This window comes from Tachypleus tridentatus, chromosome 13, assembly GCF_004210375.1.
Source record: "Tachypleus tridentatus isolate NWPU-2018 chromosome 13, ASM421037v1, whole genome shotgun sequence".
NCBI lineage: Eukaryota > Metazoa > Arthropoda > Merostomata > Xiphosura > Limulidae > Tachypleus > Tachypleus tridentatus.
The window spans coordinates 250922326-250940879 of NC_134837.1; the positions used below are offsets into that span (position 1 = coordinate 250922326).

The 18554-nt window shown below is 34.8% G+C and overlaps 1 long non-coding RNA gene across 1 annotated transcript; it reads right to left on the reverse strand.

The window, feature by feature from the left end:
- Positions 1–1908, reverse strand: LOC143238173 (uncharacterized). Its single transcript, XR_013020440.1, has 2 exons — positions 1764–1908; positions 1–267 (listed from the first exon to the last, which is right to left on the reverse strand). It is a non-coding gene; the product is annotated as an uncharacterized LOC143238173 (long non-coding RNA).
- Positions 1909–18554: the final 16646 nt, after the last annotated feature.

Below are 18554 nucleotides of genomic sequence, written 5' to 3' on the forward strand. Positions count from 1 at the left end.
GCAGATCGTCGAGCAGATCGTGTAACATACGGCCCCTGGGGACAGAAAGGTAGGTGGGAGTGGCCCCCACGTGAGAAGGTGGCGGCGGCGGAGGAGGTACAGATGAAGGGACCGCAGGAATCGAAGGTCTACTTGGCTGTCTGGAAGTCTCCATGACGACAAATGATCAAAGACGAAAAACAACATGGCGGAAATCTTTGAGTATTAGCGAAGGCATTCGGGATTCTAAGAAGACCCACGTTGGTGTTACAAATCTTCTGCCACACGCTAAAGACCAGGAACAAACACAAAATAAATATTAATAAGCACAAACCAGTTTTTTTTCAAATATTCTTATCTTCAAAATGCTGTGATTGTTTGTTTTTAAGCTGTGTAACCCGTTCTTTAGCGCTAAAAGCCTATAGAATTACATCCAAGCAACTGGGGGCACAGAATATTGATCTAAGACAATCAACACAACACAGAAAATTATAGAAGAAAATAAAAGAGACGATATGGCTTGAAAATATTTAGTGGATAAAGTATGTAAAGAATTAACGAAGACAGACGTAGTGAAATCGAATTATTCTTTTACAGTCAGTTTGAAAATACTTTAAGAAAAGTTTATATGTGTCGATATGGTATACGAAGTACAACTCACCATTTTAGACCCATATTACGTTGGCACGTAATAGCTGTTAAGTCTTAAAATTTTGTTTGAAGGTTTGTAGAATTTTGCGCGCTAAACTTTTCTATCTATTATATTATATCCCTAGAAGGAATACAACTAGTCCACACTTGAGCTGCCCTTTACCAATGAATAATAGTGCGATTTAACGTCACATTATAACGGCCCCACGGCTGAAAGAACGAGCATGTTCGGTGAAGGCATTCAAACACATGACTTACTACTTGGGAATAAATTGCCCGAACCACTAGACCATGCGAGGCACGAAGGTGTGAATGATAAATGTTCAATAAAACTAAAACTTAAAAAAAAAAAAAGTAATGAACAATGTTTAATTAAACTTGAACAGCTGTCCGCGAGAAAAGAAGTATAACATACAATGTCTAGGTTATTAAACAATCTCAAGGTGATTTGTGAGAACACAGGGATACAAGTCTGCTGAGTATGAACCTAGAAGGCAGTAGAGCCTAGGAACGGTTTGAAGGGGTAGTGATGATAGAAATTGTTATAAATGTACAACGTTTTGATAAGTTTCTGTGATTAGGGCATCTAGGAAATGAGCTTTTGTTCGTTTCTTTCTTTTTTGAATTTCGCGCAAAGCTACACGAGGGTTATCTGCGCTAGCCGCCCTTAATTTTGCAGTGCAAGACTAGAGGGAAGGCAGCTAGTCATTACTACCCACCGCCAACTCTTGGGCTCCTCTTTTACAAACGAAAAGTGGAAATGACCGTTATATTATAACGCCCCCACGGTTGTAATGGTAAGTATGTTTGGTGTGACGAGGATTCGAACCCGCGAGACCTCAGATTACGAGTCGAGCGCCCTAACAACATGGCCATGCCAGGCGTGAAATGACCTTCCTTGCGACAATGACCTAATTGAACGCTGGGTGAAAAGAAGAGTAGGGTACCTGATAAAGCGTTTCGAATCGTTCTATGTTTGACATGACATTTCTCTCATTGCCCATTCAAAACATCCCCAAACTTTATCTTGAAAGTGTTACGCAGTCAGTAGCTAAGTGCTCAAATTTTCCCACTATTAATTAGACACTCACACTAACAATGGGGGAATGTTTCGAAAGATAGACTTCACTGACCTCATCTGTGGTCGAAGTGATTCTTCAAGTGCCACATATTTTCCACCACAGCCAACCATTGGTAAGGTAGGTTTGATTTCGCTCTTAATGTTAATTTTGTACAAAGTTATTTTGAAATCTTAATTCCAGTACAATTCGTGACTAATCAGCGGTGTATAAAACCTATGTATTTATATGATAGCATCGGTATATACGAGAGCACTAGTTACACATCTTTCCTTACATATTTATGCAGTAGCCATACAAGTACGTACACGTGCATGTGAACCCACACAGAGAAAACTAGATATACCAGATTTACATCTAAGAAACCTGAATAAACGAAAGCGAGATTCATAACACGAACCAGATGTGTATGTTCCTATAAAGTATTAAAAAATGGCCTGATTATGAGGAAATGGCTTAACTTGGTAAACCTAGAAGCTGGAATCAAATTAGGTAATATACTAAACATTATCCGTTCGTCATATTTCGTGTGTTATTCATGAAACCACACTTCTGATTTTTATATAAAGCAAACAGTTTCTTTAAAAGAGTTATTGCTAGAAGTGTAACATCTTTAATAAAACGCATTGTGGTGTATCAATCATTTATTTTAAGAAATCATGAATGCAAGCAAAGGTTAACGTATCACGTCAAGTAAACAAAATATTCCATTCACAATGCCAACGAGGCCTTTCGCACAATACCAGATGAGTACAAAAGGTTGGCTGAGACACAGCAAATGTATAATGATAAACGTAAACGAACGCTGCAGGGTTTTAGTTTAGAGAGAGAGAAATCTGAAAAATTCTCTATCCCTCTGGAGTGGCCAGAAACATTGTGGTTCCTCTTCGTCCCCTTACGTGAAAGATTGTTGAAATTTTCATGGATGTTTGTCTTTATTGTGTTTTGATTTCTTTAAGGTGTAGTAGTGAGGTGGGGTATGTGAAAGTCACACGAGAGAAGGTAGAACTGGACGAGGCCGGCATAAGGGAAATGAGCCCGACCTTGGCCCGTGACCAGAATAACCTAGCGGCTGGAGAGTTGATTTAGTATTCACTATAACTGACTAAAATGATACATGTGATATATATACATATAAACAGCTTTCATGAACGACAACTTTTACGGTGTTGATCACGTTAAGCAGGAGAAATATAATTATTATCAATGCTACTTAAGCCTTCTGAAAATCAGATTTTTTATGGTAAGAATTTATAAAGGAACATTATTATTTTAATTTTAACACTGACTGTTGACTTGTTTATCATTATTTTATTTGAATTAACTTTACTCTTATTCGCAAGAAATGGCGACCACGCAGGAAAAGTAATTATACTCATTCACTTTAGTAAAACTTAAAATAAAGAAACCTGACACGTTACCACACCGTTTTAGGGCCTGGCATGGCATGGCATAGTGGCTGAGTTGCTAGATTCGCGGGTCACCAGATCCAAATTCAGCACCGAACATGCTCGCCCTTTCAGCCGTGGAGAATGTAAAAATGTGAGTGTAGAGAAACTTAACAACTGACAGTGGGTGTTGCCGGTCAGTTGTCTTCTCTCTGTCGACAGTTCAAACTTACGGACGGCGGTAAATGAATGTTAGTAGCTTTGTCTTAAACAAAATACACAACACTAATTACCTGTATCATTCCACCTATAATTATAGTTTTGTTTCATGAATATGTTGCTATTTTTAAAGATTCCACCGGTGGCTCACGACATTTATGACGCTAAAAATCAGGTTTCGATATCTGCCTACTGGCAGAGCAGAATTACAGCTCATTGTGTAGCTTTGTCCTATACAACAAATAGTTTTAACGAAATCTGTTAAGTAAAGCTATCACCTCGGGAAGTTTTCATCGTAATGTTCATTACTGTTTCTACAAAATTTCACGTCCTCCGCTGATACAGCGGTAACACTACAGATTTACAACGCTAAAATCAGGGTTTCGATTCCCCTCGGTGGACTTAGCAGATAGCCCGATGTGGCTTTGCTATAAGAAACCACACACACATTTCACATTTATTATAATACAATTTAGGCTTGGTTTGATGCTCGAGACATATGAACTAAACACTGCAAATCGTTGGTGGTTTTCTTACCAGATCCTCTTTAAAGCAGGCAAAGTTCACTTTAGTAATCTCAAACACGTTAAACTACACAAACCATTTAGTGCAAAGTTCTAGGTTTCTTGTTATTTTCTTCTTGTTTGTGAGATCTGTTATTTCTTGATACATGGAACGTCAGAGACAAAAACCCTACAGTAGGTATGCACGTATTGATTATCACTATCGACCAAATGACGACTGCAGAAAAAAGTAGAACCGAACTTTTAAAGAGAAGTAAATATAACAAAAACTGCAGCGCGCTATTGCATCACCAAGAACTTTTCAAACACCCAGAGATTCCGAACGCAAGGGTTCTCGCATCGCTTGGTCGATCAGTCCTGAACCGATAAAAAAAAAAAGTCATGAGAGCAGACAGGAAGCTCCACAGATGTGGTCCTGCGTGTGTCAGTTCGAGCTCCTTACAGTACATAACCATTTCTTATTGATCGGGCAAACTACATCCATCTATTGGGCCACTCACTATACAACTTAGACCATACTTTATGCGTGGAAAAACGAAACAGAAATAGACCGGCTGCCGATAGCTTACTCACTGGCAAGGCCTTTGTTCGCATCGATCAAATGATATGTTGTTTTTTTTTCTCCTCTTTAGGAGATCACAATAAAATTAAGTAACATTCTCCTTTTTTGTTTTTCCCAGTAAATCAGTGAGGTCGCATAAATATCCTGGAGCGTCGAAATAAATAAATTGCCCCATGTATGGGAAGTCTGAGACGACCTCCGTTATTGTAAAGAGAGTTGTTGTTTTTACTCTTCTCGCTTTTATTTTTGTTGTCGTCTTACTTTAAGTTTGATTTTTTTTTCAGGAAAAAAAACTCCTACGCACGTGTGCGTATTGTACGTAAAAGGTTTTATGCACTTGATTGTTTGTTTTGAATTTTGACGCAAAGCTACATGAGGGCTATTTATGCTAGTCATCCCTAATTCTTGAGCTACTCTTTCACCAACGAATAGTGGGATTGACAGTCACATGATACTGCCTTCACATCTGAAAGGGCGAGAATGTTTGCTGTGACGGGGATTTGAACCCGCGACTCTCAAATTACGAATCGAGTGCCTTAACCACCAGGTCATGCCGAACCTCCGACATTCGATTCCTCGCAGTGGGCACAGTAGATAGACCAATGCGAATTTGTGCAAAAGCAAACTTAATGGGAATTTTTGATAAACTGGAATAAATTAGGATATGGCGTCCTTTTCGTGTTAGGTATTTTCTACTTAAATGACACATTTTGCGATACATTGATACATGAACAAAATTCTGGGGTTCACTAATTGCCATCGCTCTGTTACAACTGTTCACCAGAGAAAGGGTATCCAATTAGAAGCGCCTGCCGCCTACACTATTATTCCCAACCGAATACTAAAACTGACTGCCACGATTATGATGTCTCCACATCTAAAAGTGCTGAGCATATTTAGCAGCATATCAGAGTCCGAGCTTCGAGCTACCAATACGCAGCCCGGAAAGTAACCACTACAATACATCCGGACCGTAATATGACCACTCAAACAGTTATATTCGCAACAGGTGATATTTTATTCCAGTGAAAGAGTTTTAAGTCTGCGAACTTTCAACGCTAAAATTCAGGATTCGATTCCTTGCATTGAACATAACATGAATCTCAATGTGGCTTTGCTAAATTTAAAGCTAACAAATTTTGCGATGGAAAATATATTTGTTTTCCTTTCTTGTTAAAGCAATAACTAAGTCTACTATTTAGAAAGAGAATCCAGGGGCCACCTTAGACGCTGATGATAATATGGTTACTTAAATTCAATCGTAATGTTTTCATTCCAGTTGAAAAGTTGCTGTACAACTCAGAACGAGATTAAAAATCCAAACAGTTTTTAGTTAACAGCTTTAACTATCCCTGGTTTTCAAACTAATAAAACTTTAGTGCTGACAAGAAAATGTTTTATGCGAACTCCGGTAAACACAAATAGAACGTTTTCCCAGTGGACTAGTTTTTTATTTATTTTTTGCACGAAAACATAATTTACAATAAAAAATAATGTCTTCATTATTTTACGTAGACATAAAAAACAATCACTCTTGCTTTAATAAAATATTAAAAAATAATTTGTAGATAAAATAAGCTTGTTTCTTATTTCGATAACGAACCGAAATCGATTTACCATTCTTCCACGCCGTTATCTACTTTCCCATCTGAATGCTCTTTTTGCAGACGAAAGTAGGCTTACCTTAATTAGTTTAGTTTCGAATTTTCCACCATAAAACCATGCCAAATTAATGTTTTGTTTTTTAAGGACCCCTTTTACCTTCATTATAAAAATTAAGGATATGTCAGCCAACTTATAATAATTTCCTTTATAATAATTGTAAACAAGTACTCTAGTTTTGGAAATCAAGAATAAATGGAAAGTGGATACTATACGTAAATCTTACGCACGCACACAAATTAAATTGCTGACTATGCTATGTTTTCGTCATTTCCGGTGACGTAAGTAAGAAGCGTATTAAAAAATAAAATTCAATAATAACAATCGCCATTTTGACTTTATTCAGGTGACTTAGCATTAAAATAAATGTACTTTTGATTTGGGGCAAGAAATAATATAAATTTGAAAATATACTGATACAACCCTTTTGTTTCTTAATTTCGCGCAAAGCTACACGAGGACTACCTGCGCTAGCCGTCCCTAATTTAGCAGTGTAAGACTAGAGGGAAGGCAGCTAATCACCACCACCTACCACCAATTCTTGGGCTACTCTTTTACCAACGAATAATGAAATTGACTGTCACATTATAATATCCCCAAGACTCAAGAGCATGTTTGGTGTGACGGGGGATTCGAACCCGCGCTCCGAGGATTAGGAGTCAAGTGCCTTAACCACCTAGCCATGCCGGACATTCTTCTATAGATTCTTGACTTTCAATTATAATCTATATTTATGACAAAACTGCTAAAAAGTGTCTCTAATGTTGAAATACTAACCAAAGAGAAGGTAGCCTGTCTACAGTAATCTACCACCTACACCCTTGTGCAAATTAATTGAAACAAGTGGTCATTTTACAATATTTTTAGCGTGGCGGCTGGTGTAGGCTCGCTGGACCAGATGATTTCCTTTAATAGTCATTTTTTCACACATACGGCGTCATTAGCTGTGTTTTGCAGTGCAGTCGATCTATTTTTGGGATATATGACGAAACTTTGAGGTATATTACTTCATTCGAAATTGCATTAGAAACACTAGGAAACCAGTCAAAAAACAACTTCTTACCAACTCAATGAAGAAAAATCGGTATCAATGGGGTCTGAAATACAAGAACTGAACGCAAGAACAATGGAGGAAGGTGTTATTCAGTGACGATACTCATTACTTCGTACAGGGTTAACAAAGTCTGCATGTTCACAGATCTCCAGGTGAGAAACTTCGAAAATCTCACATTAATCAGTTCGTAAAACATCCATTAAAGAAGATGTTTTGGGCTTTTTTAGCTACTATGGCGTCGGAGGCTTACATATCGTAGAAGGTATGATGCGAGGACCACAGTACATCGAAGTTTTGCAGAGAAGAGTCGTTCCAGAATTGAAAAAGAGATTTCCAGATGATCTGGCATTTTTCAGCAAGATCTGGCTCCGTGCCACACATCGAAACTTGTGAAGAATTTTATGACTACAACGCAAATAAAGGTGCTGGACTGGCCTGGAAACTCTCCGGACTTAAATCCTATTGAATATCTTTGGGCGATTTGTAAAGAAAGACTTCGGGGAAAAGACTGTACTACGAAAGATAAGCTAATTGAGGCCATAATTGAGGTGTGGTACCGCGATCCAAAAATTAGTAAAGATTGCAGTCAACTCGTGGACTCGATGCCAAAACGAATTAATGATCTTCTGAAAAATAAAGGCGGTCATATCATGTATTAATTTGTGAGCAATTTTTGGATTCTTAGAAATAAAACGCAAAAAATTGAAAAAATTGTAATTTTCCGTCTTGTTTCAATTAATTTGCACAAGGGTGTACGTACGTTCCATGCTACTGGATCGGCTGTCACTCTTATAAGCAACCCACAGCTTAACCCTAGGATACACAGAAGGAAATATTTTGACCCATACATATTTTTTTTTTTTTGGCACTTGTCTGTTTCTTCAGTCACACGGTCATTGTTCCGTGATAGATTCAATTAATTATCTTTAAACTAATATCCCGTGATGCTCAATGCAGGAAAACTAACGCCCTGTGTCTAGTATTTAATTTACGAAATTGAAAGTAGCATTAATTATGGATCCTAGAGTTAAGGTGCGGTGAATATTTCATGGTTCGCATCAATTCGAATATTCTCGACGACAGCTTCGAAAAACTGTTAGCAAAACTAAGTGAAACAAACAGGAGACGGAACAAAAATAAACAATGAGTCTAACAGGACTAGCAAGTGTGTGAAACAGCTAATTAAACAACGTTGATTTACATTAAGTAAAATGTTAAAACTTTTTAACGACGTAAACTAAAACAAACAAAAGCAGTAACAAACAACAGGCCCGGCATGGCAAGATGGTTAAGGCACTCGACTCGTAATCAGAAGGTCGTGGGGTTTGAATCACTGTCACATCAAACATGCTCGTCCTTTCAGCCATGGGGGCGTTATAATGTTACGCTCAATCCCAATATTCTTTGGTAAAATAGTAGCCCAAGAGTTGGCGGTGGATGGTGATGACTAGCTGCCTTATAATGCAAAATTAGAAACGGCTCGCACAGATGGCCCTCGTGTAGCATTGCGCGAAATTCAAAAAACAAACAAACAAACATACATCCACCTGCCAAAAGTTTCTATGAAGAGGTAACTATTTCATAAGTTCAAGCAATCGAGTTAACAAAATAATGATGTAACTGCTGAATTAAGCGTATAAGAGGTTGGGTCCCTCGCTGGTAGAGCGGTAAGTCTTCGAATTTACAACGCTAAAATAAGGGGTTCAATTCCCCTCGGTGGCTTTGCTACAAGAAAAACACAAACAAAAGGTTGGAGTAACACGACATAGACGTTATAATTACTTCTTTTTTACTGTATAATGTCGAAGAACTGAAAGTAAAAAGGGTAATAGAAGTGTAATAATTACATAAATGCTGTATTCATTGTGAAACGTAATGGTAAACATTTAAATGAAACTTTTACTGCTAACTATAAATCTGAATGAATGGTTAATGTGCTTCGTGTACTGTGACTATAGAAACACGATTTTTTGCGTCGAAAGCCCTCAGGCTTACCGTTGAGGTACCGGGGCTGCCTTATAGAAGTGAATTAAGATTTTAAAAAATCACTAAGAAAAAAGAAAATAAAATATATTTAGAAGCTTAAAACGTATTGATAAAGTTATTCACCTTGTTTAAAGCTTACAGTTTTTAGAGCTTATAGTTTAAAAGCAACTAAATTAAAACACTGCTATCTTTGCTTACAGCAGCAATAATTAAAATTGCGAAACGAAGGGAAAAAAAAGAAGCCATTCAAGGATTACGTAACTGATTTATCACAAAGAGAATGGGAGGGTATATAAAGTGCATGCCTTCCCTCTAGTTTTACACTTCTAAATTAGGGACGGCTAGCGAAGATAACACTCGTGTAGCTTTGCGCGAATATTCAAAACAAACAAAAACAAATATAAAGTGCAACACTCACTCTGATATATACATTTTTTTTAATATCGGGGAAAGGTTACGAGGGCTGATTATTAACAAGAAAATGCAGACACGTACTGTATTTGTGTGAACGCTACTTGTTACACAGTTAGTTTTCCATGTTACACAACAACCTACAACTAATTCCTACGGGAGACAGATATGCATTTCCTTTTCCTTTGGTTATATTTCTCGCTTTGTGCGTCATGGCAAGATGGTTAGGGCGCTTGACTCGTAAGTTGAGGGCAGCCGATTCGAATGCCCGTGACGCCAAACGTGCTCGCCCTGTCAGCCGTGGGGACGTTATAATGTTAGAGTCAATCCCACTATTCGTTGGTAAAAGAGCAAGACTAGCTGCTTTCTCTTTAGCCTTATGATGCAAAATTAGGGACGGCTAGCACAAATGGCTCTAGTGTAGCTTTGCGCAAAATTTCAAATTTTTTTTTTTTTTTTTCTGTGAGATCAGTATTATAAAGCGAACCAATATGATCCTTCATAACTGTCTGTCGAACTGGACGCAAGTTACTCGAGGGTTATGTTTTTGTTACCTGTCTTTAATGTTAAAGATATATTCTAAAGTCAGGGGCGCACTACTCTTTTTCTTTATCGAGGTCAATTTGGAATGTGATGGAGGTTTGGCGGGACTATATTTCTTTCTACGAACAATTTTCGAGTCCCTTACGTTTTCCACTAACTCTTAAAACACTACTTAACAAAACTTATATTAAACTGAGATGCAGAACGTTTAATTTAAGAACAAACAAAAATACTTCCATCAAGGTAAACTTTGCGGCTCTATAATTACGTCTCACGTACCGTATAAAATTAGTTGGCGCACCAAATACGGCCCGAGGACCTATGTTTTGTCTCTCTAATAATTACATATTTAATTTAAATTCAAATAATATCTAGAGGGAAGGCAGCTTAGTCTGTTTTGTTTGTTTTGTTTTGAATTTCGCGCAAAGTTACTCGAGGGTTATCTGCAATAGCCGTCCCTAATTTAGCAGTGTAGGACTAGAGGAAAGGTAGCTAGTCATCACCACCCACCGCCAACTCTTGGGCTACCCTTTTACCAACGAATATTGGGATTGACCGTCACATTATAACACCCCACGGTTAGGAGGGCGAGCATGTTTGGTGCGACCGGAATTCGAACCTGCGACCCTCGGATTACGAGTCGAACGCCTTAACACGCTTGGCCATGCCGGGCCGGCAGCTTAGTTAACAGCATTCAACAGGTTAAGCTGTAGTTGTTTGTAAACAAAGAGCAGGTTAAAATGTAAATATGTTAAAACAATGGATAACAGTGTCACTGTAAGGAAGGGTTAAGTCATTTTGATAAGGAAGCTGATGTAACACAATGTAATTGCAAAGAGGGAATAAACAGAATTTGGTTATTAGGATGACAGTTAATGCTCTTTACCGTGATAATTAATCTAAAGTTGAATCGTCACATAGATTTACTTCACTACTTTAGTTGCTGAAACAAATAGTTTACTCAGTGTTATTAGGGCCTCTCGATTAAAACACTCAACTTGCAATCTGTTGGATTTCCCGTCATAATACACATTCTCACCCTTTCAGCTGTTGGGGGGCGTTATTCTGTTACGGTCAATCCCACTATTCGTTGGCAAAAGAGTAGCCCAAGAGTTGACGGTGGGTGGTGATGACTAGCTATATTCCCTCTAGTCTTATACTGCTAAATTAGGAACGGCTAGCACAGATAGCTCTCGAGTAGCTTTGTGCGAAATTCAAAAAACAAACAAACAAACCAAGCCTTCGCATTTTTACGCACACTTATCTTCCAAGTGCTAGGTAGTTTATGTAACCTTGCAAGGCCCCCTTCGTGGATGCTGCCTTTAGAAACATAATTCTAAAAGGGAAACAACATTGGTTCTATTTTCATGTTTATTTTGTGATAACATTTTGTTTCACACAGTACTGGTTTTGTATAACTTTCAGCTACAGTTTATAGCTTTTGACTAAAAATACTCTCATGTAATCATTATTCACTTTGATTGTCGTTCAAAACCTTCCACTTTTTGTGTGTGTATTAACAAGTTTCTAAATATTATTATATTTGTATATACCAATAACTATGAGGAAATAAAATGCAGGTTAAAAGTAAACTTGTAGCTATTTGTCAACAAATGGCAAACTAAAAGTAAACTTGTGATTATGTGTAAACAGAGAGTAACCTTATTATATAGGCTAAATTATAGATATTTGTAAACAACTGGACGGTTAAAAATAGACATGTAAGTATGTGTAAACAAATAGCAGGTTAAAAGTAAACTAATAGAAAGTGTGTGTAAACAAACAGCAGGTTAAAAGTAAACTTGTTTGTTTGTGAATTTCGCACAAAGCTACTCAAAGGGTATCTGTGCTAGCCGTCCCTAATTTAGCACTGTAAGACTAGAGCGAAGGCAGCTAATCATCACCACCTACTGCCAACTCTTGGGCTATTCTTTTACCAACGAATAGTGGGATTGACTGTCACATTATAACGCCCCCATGGCTGAAAGGGCTAGCATGTTTGGCGCGACGGGGATGCGAACCCGCGCTCCTCAGATTACGAGTCGCACGCCTTAACACGCTTGGCCATGCCGAGCCAAATAGTAAACTTATAGGTATATGTAAAAAAATAGCAACTTAAAATTAAATATGTCAGTATGTGTACACAAATAGCAGGTTAAAAGTAAACTTCTAGGTATGTGTAAACAAATAGCAAAATAAAATTAAATTTGTCGGCATGTGTGCACAAATAGTACAGGTTAAAAGTGAACTTGTAATAACAGGTTAAAAGTAAACTTGTAGATATGTGTAAACAAATAGCAGGTTAAAAGTAAACTTGTAGATATGTGTAAACAAATAGCAGGTTAAAAGTAAACTTGAAGATATGTGTAAACAAATAGCAGGTTAAAAGTGAACTTGTAGATATGTGTAAACAAATAGCAGGTTAAAAGTAAACTTGTAGGTATGTGTAAACAAATAGCAAGTTAAAAGTAAACTTGTAGATATGTGTAAACAAATAGCAGGTTAAAAGTAAACATGTAGATATGTGTAAACAAATAGCAGGTTAAAAGTAAACTTGTAGGTATGTGTAAACAAATAGCAAGTTAAAAGTGAACTTGTAATAGCAGGTTAAAAGTAAACTTGTAGATATGTGTAAACAAATAGCAGGTTAAAAGTAAACTAGTAGATATGTGTGAACAAATAGCAGGTTAAAAGTAAACCTGTAGGTATGTGTAAAGAAATAGCAAGTTAAAAGTGAACTTGTAATAACAGGTTAAAAGTAAACTTGTAGATATAAACAAATAGCAGGTTAAAAGTAAACTTGTAGGTATGTGTAAACAAATAGCAAGTTAAAAGTGAACTTGTAGATATATGTAAACAAATAGCAGGTTAAAAGTAAACTAATAAGCATGTGTAAACAAACAGCAGGTTAAAAGTAAACTTGTAGGTATGTGTAAACAAATAGCAGGTTAAAAGTAAACTTGTAGGTATGTGTAAACAAACAGTAGGATAAAAGTGAACTTGTAATAGCAGGTTAAAAGTAAACTTGTAGGTATGTGTAAACAAAACAGGTTAAACAACTTGTAGGTATGTGTAAAGTTAAATAGCTAAAAGTGAACTTCTAATAGCAGGTTAAAAGTAAACTTGTAGATATGTATAAACAAACAGCAGGTTAAAGTGAACTTGTAATAACAGGTTAAAAGTAAACTTGTAGATATGTGTAAACAAATAGCAAGTTAAAAGTGAACTTGTAATAACAGGTTAAAAGTAAACTTGTAGATATGTGTAAACAAATAGCAGGTTAAAAGTAAACTTGTAGATATGTGTAAACAAATAGCAGGTTAAAAGTAAACTTGTAGATATGTGTAAACAAATAGCAGGTTAAAAGTAAACTAATAAGCATGTGTAAACAAACAGCAGGTTAAAAGTAAACTTGTAGGTATGTGTAAACAAATAGCAGGTTAAAAGTAAACTTGTAGGTATGTGTAAACAAACAGTAGGATAAAAGTGAACTTGTAATAGCAATGTTAAAGTAAACTTGTAGGTGTGTGTAAACAAACAGCAGGCTAAAAGTGAACTTGTAATAGATATGTGTAAACAAATAGCAAGTAAACTTGTAGATATGTGTAAACAAATAGCAAGTTAAAAGTGAACTTGTAATAATAGGTTAAAAGTAAACTTGTAGATATGTGTAAACAAATAGCAAGTTAAAAGTGAACTTGTAATAACAGGTTAAAAGTAAACTTGTAGATATGTGTAAACAAATAGCAGATTAAAAGTAAACTTGAAGATATGTGTAAACAAATAGCAGGTTAAAAGTGAACTTGTAGATACGTGTAAACAAATAGCAGGTTAAAAGTAAACTTGTAGGTATGTGTAAACAAATAGCAAGTTAAAAGTGAACTTGTAATAACAAGTTAAAGTAAACCTGTGTAGATATGTGTAAACAAATAGCAGGTTAAAAGTAAACTTTTAGGTATGTGTAAACAAATAGCAAGTTAAAAGTGAACTTGTAGATATATGTAAACAATAGCAGGTTAAAAGTAAACTAATAAGCATGTATAAACAAACAGTAGGTTAAAAGTAAACTTGTAGGTATGTGTAAACAAATAGCAGGTTAAAAGTAAAATTGTAATAGCAGGTTAAAAGTAAACTTGTAGATATGTGTAAACAAATAGCAGGTTAAAAGTAAACTTGTAGATATGTGTAAACAAATAGCAGGTTAAAAGTAAACTTGTAGATATGTGTAAACAAATAGCAGGTTAAAAGTAAACTTGTAGGTATGTGTAAACAAATAGCAGGTTAAAAGTGAACTTGTAATAGCAGGTTAAAAGTAAACTTGTAGATATGTGTAAACAAATAACAGGTTAAAAGTAAACTTGAAGATATGTGTAAACAAATAGCAGGTTAAAAGTGAACCTTGTAGATATGTGTAAAACAAATAGCAGGTTAAAAGAAAACTTGTAGGTATGTGAAAACAAATAGCAGGTTAAAAAGTAAACCTTGTAGATATGTGTAAACAAACAGCAGGTTAAAAGTAAACTTGTAGGTATGTGTAAACAAACAGCAAGTTAAAAGTAAACTTGTAATAGGTAATAAAAAAAGCAAGTTAAAAGTAAACTTGTAGATATGTGTAAACAAATAGCAGGTTAAAAGTAAACTTTTAGGTATATGTGTAAACAAACAGCAGGTTAAAAGTGAACTTGTAGATAGATGTAAAAAATAGCAGGTTAAAAAGTAGCAGGTTAAATAAACTTGTATATGCATAAACAAAACAGTAGGTTAGGTGCTAAAAGTAAACCTTGTAGGTATGTGTAAACAAATAGCAGGTTAAAAGTAAACCAATAAGATATGTGTAAACAAATAGCAGGTTAAAAGTAAACTTGTAGATATGTGTAAACAAACAGCAGTAAACTTGTTAAAAGTAAACCTTGTAGGTATGTGTAAAACAAACAGCAGGTTAAAGTGAACTTGTAATAACAGGTTAAAATAAACCTTGTAGATATGTGTAAACAAATAACAGGTTAAAAGTAAACTTGTAGGTATGTGTAAACAAATAGCAGGTTAAAAGTAAACTTGTAATAGCAGGTTAAAAGTAAACTTGTAATAGCAGGTTAAAAGTAAACTTGTAGATATGTGTAAACAAATAGCAGGTTAAAAGTAAAGTAATAAGCATGTGTAAACAAACAGCAGGTTAAAAGTAAACTTGTAGGTATGTGTAAACAAATAGCAGGTTAAAAGTAAACTTGTAGATATGTGTATGTAAACAAATAGCAAGTTAAAGGTTAAAAGTAAAAACAAATAAGCACGTGTGAACAAACAGCAGGTAAACAAATAAGTTAAACCTTGTAGGTATGTGTAAACAAACAGCAGGTTAAGAGTAAACTTGTAAATATGTGTAAACAAACAGCAGGCTAAAAGTGAACTTGTAATAGCAGGTTAAAAGTAAACTTGTAGATATGTGTAAACAAACAGCAGTTAAAAGTAAACTTGTAGATATGTGTAAGCAAATAGCAAGTTAAAAGTGAACTTGTAATAACAGGTTAAAAGTAAACTTGTAGATATGTGTAAACAAATAGCAGGTTAAAAGTAAACTAATAAGCAAGTGTAAACAAACAGCAGGTTAAAAGTAAACTTGTAATAGCAGGTTAAAAGTAAACTTGTAGAAATGTGTAAACAAATAGCAGGTTAAAAGTAAACTTGTAGATATGTGTAAACAAATAGCAGGTTAACAGTAAACCAATACACGTGTAAAACAAACAGCAGGTAAAAGTAAACTTGTATATATGTGTAATAATAGCAGGTTAAAGTAAACCTTGTAGATATGTGTAAACAAACAGCAGTTAAAAGCAAACCTAGGTAGGTATGTGTAAACAAACAACAAGTTAAAAGTGAACCTTGTAATAATAGGTTAAAAGTAAACCCAGTAGATTGTGTAAACAAATAGCAAGTAAAAAGTGAACTTGTAATAACAGGTTAAAAGTAAACCTTGTAGGTATGTGTAAACAAATAGCAAGTTAAAGTGAAACTAGATATGTGTAAACAAATAGCAGGTTAAAAGTAAACTAATAAGCATGTGTAAACAAACAGCAGGCTAAAAGTGAACTTGTAATAGCAGGTTAAAAGTAAACTTGTAGATATGTGTAAACAAATAGCAGTTAAAAGTAAACTTGTAATAGCAGGTTAAAAGTAAACTTGTAGATATGTGTAAACAAATAGCAGTTAAAAGTAAACTTGTAGATATGTGTAAGCAAATAGCAAGTTAAAAGTGAACTTGTTTAACAGGTTAAAAGTAAACTTGTAGATATGTGTAAACAAATAGCAGTTAAAAGTAAACTTGTAGGTATGTGTAAACAAATAGCATGTTAAAAGTGAACTTGTAATAACAGGTTAAAAGTGAACTTGTAGATATGTGTAAACAAATAGCAGGTTAAAAGTAAACTAATAAGCATGGTAAACAAACAGCAGGTTAAAAGTAAACTTGTAGATATGTGTAAACAAATAGTAGGTTAAAAGTAAACTTGTAGATATGTGTAAACAAATAGCAGGTTAAAAGTAAACTAATAAGCATGTGTAAACAAACAGCAGGTTAAAAGTAAACTTGTAGGTATGTGTAAAGAAATAGCAGGTTAAAAGTAAACTTGTAGATATGTGTAAACAAACAGCAGGCTAAAAGTGAACTTGTAATAGCAGGTTAAAGTAAACCCAGTAGATATGTGTAAACAAATAGCAAGTTAAAAGTGAACTTTAAATAAATAACAGGTTAAAGGCAGATTAAAAGTAAACTTGTAGGTATGTGTAAACAAACAGCAAGTTAAAGTGAACCTTGTAATAACAGGTTAAAAGTGAACCTAGTTAAAATAAACTGTGTATAAACAAATAAATAGCAGGTTAAAAGTAAACCTTGTAGATATGTGTAAACAAATAGCAGGTTAAAAGTAAACCATCAAGTATGTGTAAACAAACAGCAGGTTAAAAGTAAACTTGTAGGTATGTGTAAACAAATAGCAGGTTAAGAGTAAACTTGTAAATATGTGTAAACAAACAGCAGGCTAAAAGTGAACTTGTAATGTGTAGCAATAGGTTAAAACTTGTAATAGTGGCTTAAAAACAGTGTAGATATGTGTAAACAACAGCAGGTTAAAAGTAAACCTTGTAGATATGTGTAAACAAACAGCAAGTTAAAAGTTAATAGTGAACCTGTAATAACAGGTTAAAAGTAAACTTGTAGATATGTGTAAACAAATAGCAGGTAACCCAGGTGAACGTGTAAAAGAAGCAGGTTAAACTAAATAACATGTGTAAACAAACAGCAGGTTAAAGTAAACCTTGTAATAGCAGGTTAAAAGTAAACTTGTAGAAATGTGTAAACAAATAGTAGGTTAAAAGTAAACTTGTAGATATTGTGTAAACAAATAGCAGGTTAAAAGTAAACCAATAAGGTATGTGTAAACAAACAGCAGGTTAAAAGTAAACCTTGTAATAACAGGTTAAAAGTAAACTTGTAGATATGTGTAAACAAAGGTTAAGTGCAGTTAAAAGTAAACTTGTAGGTATGTGTAAACAAATAACAAGTTAAAAGTGAACTTAATAATCAATAGGTTAAAAGTAAACTTGTAGATATGTGTAAACAAAACAGTTAAAGTGAACTTGTAATAACAGGTTAAAAGTAAACTTGTAGGTATGTGTAAACAAACAGCAGTTTAAAGTAAACTAATAATATGTGTAAAGAAATATAGTAGGTTAAAAGTATGTGTAAACAAATAGCAGGTTAAAAGTGAACTCTGTGTAATAGCAGGTTAAAGTAAACCTTGTAGATATGTGTAAACAAATAGCAGGTTAAAAGTAAACAAATTGTAGGTATGTGTAAACAAATAGCATATTAAAAGTAAAACCTTGTAGATATGTGTAAACAAACAGCAGTTAAAAGTAAACTTGTAGATATGTGTAAACAATAGCAAGTTAAAAGTGAACCTTGCTGTTTAGCAGGTTAAAATAAACTTGTAGATATGTGTAAACAAATAGCAACCTTTAATAAAAAGTAAACCTTGTAGGTATGTGTAAACAAACAGCAGGTTAAAAGTAAACCTTGTATATACGTAAAGAAATAGCAGGTTAAAAGTAAAGAAATAAACAAATACATAATAAAGGTATGTGTAAACAAATAGCAGGTTAAAAGTAAACTTGTAGGTATGTGTAAACAACAGGTTAAAAGTAAACCTTGTAGATATGTGTAAACAAATAGCAGGTTAAAAGTAAACCTTGTCACATGTGTAAAAAACAAATAGCAGGTTAAAAGTAAACCTTGTAGATATGTGTAAAACAAATAGTAGGTTGCGCTAAAACTTGTAGTATGTGTAAACAAATAGCAAGTAAAAAAACTTGTAGATTACGTGTAAACAAACAGCAGGTTAAAGTAAACCACAAATAGCAGGTTAAAGTAAACTTGTAGATATGTGTAAACAAACAGCAGGTTTAAAGTAAACCTGTAGGTATGTGTAAACAAATAGCAGGTTG